This window comes from Penaeus monodon, chromosome 30, assembly GCF_015228065.2.
Source record: "Penaeus monodon isolate SGIC_2016 chromosome 30, NSTDA_Pmon_1, whole genome shotgun sequence".
Lineage (NCBI taxonomy): Eukaryota > Metazoa > Arthropoda > Malacostraca > Decapoda > Penaeidae > Penaeus > Penaeus monodon.
Genome location: NC_051415.1, coordinates 14,355,391 through 14,355,666, shown reverse-complemented (window position 1 = coordinate 14,355,666; position 276 = coordinate 14,355,391).

Here is a 276-nt window from a genome sequence, read left to right as displayed (position 1 = left end):
CAACACATCGACATTTTTAAAATTTTTAAAATGGGGCATTTTTTAAAATTTATTTTTTTTCCCCCCTTTTCTTCATTTTTATTTTTTATATATAGCCTATACATTTTCATATTTTTCCTTTTACATAATATTTTTTTATTTTTATAATTTTTTTTTATATAATTTATAATATTAACATATTCTTCTATTATGTCCTATTTTAAAATTTTATAAAAGGGAAAAAAACTCAAATATGTTTTTATATTTCCTTTGTTGTATATACTGTTTTTTCCCCAG